The sequence below is a fragment of the Octodon degus genome, unplaced genomic scaffold (genome assembly GCF_000260255.1).
Source record: "Octodon degus isolate 3935 unplaced genomic scaffold, OctDeg1.0 scaffold00132, whole genome shotgun sequence".
Taxonomy (NCBI): Eukaryota; Metazoa; Chordata; class Mammalia; order Rodentia; family Octodontidae; genus Octodon; species Octodon degus.
In genome coordinates, this window is record NW_004524708.1 from 9688 (window position 1) to 11663 (window position 1976).

General features: G+C 47.5%; 1 protein-coding gene across 2 annotated transcripts in view; it reads left to right on the forward strand.

Moving 5' to 3' along the window:
- The first annotated feature begins 491 nt into the window (after positions 1-491).
- Positions 492-1976, forward strand: part of LOC101565157 (pulmonary surfactant-associated protein D) — a 16882-nt gene continuing 15397 nt past the window's right edge. Inside the window, exon 1 of one of the 2 annotated variants that reach the window (XM_023701283.1) lies at positions 492-789. The gene's annotated coding sequence lies outside the window, so the exon portion shown is untranslated. The remainder of the gene's footprint in view (positions 790-1976) is intronic. The other variant, XM_004641211.2, reaches the window with a different exon arrangement.

Consider the following 1976-nt stretch of genomic DNA (forward strand, 5'->3'; position numbering starts at 1 on the left):
TCAAGGGCTGGCTGGAGAGGGGTATTAGCAGAAGAGCAAGAGCTCAGGGATTCAAAGTAGGCCAATGAACAAAGCAAACCCTATCTAATGAGATAGAGAGATGAGACTTCAAAAGCAAAGCTGAAGCCTGCAAGGAGAAGTCTGATTCACAAAAAGGATGTGAAGGACTCTCTGAATCCTAGAGTGGGATACAGATGAGTGACTCCTCCCCAGGGCAGCTCCCCTAAACACTGCCCCCACCAGTTATTGCCCCTGCTGCCCCTTAGCCTGCCCACTCCTACCTGGATAAACCAAGCAGTTCTTTCACAATATCTGGGCAGTTGCTGTTGAGATGAAAAGGAAAATAACCAGTGCACACAGGAGGGTAGGCCCTAGCTCTCAAGATAGATGGACATGCATTGTTTTTGCAATCGTAGGCCTTTGTTCAATGCCCTGGTCTCTGAAAACAGATCTCTGGACATTTAGAAAACACAGATGCTGGTGACGCTGCTTATCTCACAGGGTTACAGGGAAGGTACAGATGTGACCATGCACAGAGAGCATTCATGAGCTCTAAGGGGACAGTTAATCAGAGCACAACTGGTAAGCACATACAGCAGTGGCAGCTGTCCAGTGGACAGGTGGTGTAAGAGTGAGTCAACAAAGAAGAAAATTATTCCACTTCTTCAAGGGAATTCGCAGGAAACTGGAAATGGGTGGCTGGAGTTACAAGGCAGGCATAAATATCAGGTGCATGCTGAGCCAAGACTCATTCACCAGGAGCTCCTGGGACCCTAGAGGAGGTGACCTGTGAGTGTTTCTATTTATGCCTTATTCTATTTCCCCCTATTCTGTGGATGCCCCCCACCATCAGAGCTATTTATCCTACTTGTGTGGAGGAAGCTCGGGTTCTGGATTGAGGCCGTGCTTCTGAAGTCATGGGTTTGGAGGTGGGAGTGAGAAGACCCTCTTCTGCCCTAAGTTCAACTTCTGTGGCCTCAGATTTGCTTCCTGCACCAGAGTAGAATGGATGAGTGTGCTATGTGTCCAGATGCCATTGTGTGGAAGTACCAGGTAGAAGCACATTTTGAACTTTAGTCTTGGCTTCTGTTCTGTGCCCGATTTCTTCAGAAAGGATAGAGGAGGAGGACCAGCAGGCATTGTCGGATCTGAGCACATCCCGGTTCCACATGTGAAGCACTGATAAATATACTTCTCTCATGGCTGCACATCTTCACTGTTATAATGTGCTCACTGGATTAGGTCTCTGAATTTCCAATCCACATTCAGAAGAGTTTTGCTTTTAAATAAGCCTTTCCTCTGAACACTAAGATATAAATGGCAATGTCTTCTGCACCAGCTTGAGTTTGTGAGCAGAAATGCCCATGGTTTGTCTTAATCTCTAGAATCAAAGGGACCCAGAACTAAGTTTATACCAGAATGAGGGCAAGATAAGAGCCACCACCTGCCTCTGAGCTCACCTGGGTATCTCTAGAGACCCTCGAGATGGCCAAGAAAGTCGTGAATTCGAAATCAAGCAAGGTTAGTGAAAAAGAAGTGATTCCCACCATTCAGAATTTCCAGGATCTGGAGAACGATGTGTTTCTCTGTCAGTAGCACCAGCCCTCCACTACCCCAGTCAGCCAACTGAACTGATTCATCTTTCCTCAGGACCCTCTGGCATCAGTGCCTCAGCACCTCCCATGGGCTCTTCCTACTCTCATAATTTGTTTCTTTCTTTGAGAGACACTGCTGTGGTGTGGATCTTAAATGTTGCAAAGGTCCACATATCAAAGACTTTGGCCCCAACCTGTGGTGCTGTTGGGAAGAGGTGTAACCTTAAACAGAGGCGGCCTAGTGGAAGGAAGATGGGTCTTTGTGGTCCCCTTGAAGGGGATGATCTAGGAACCTCAGCCCCTCTGCTCTCTCTTTGCTTCCTGGATGCTATGAGATGAGCCTGCTTCCTCTGCCATGTGCTTTTGCTAGGATGTACTGTG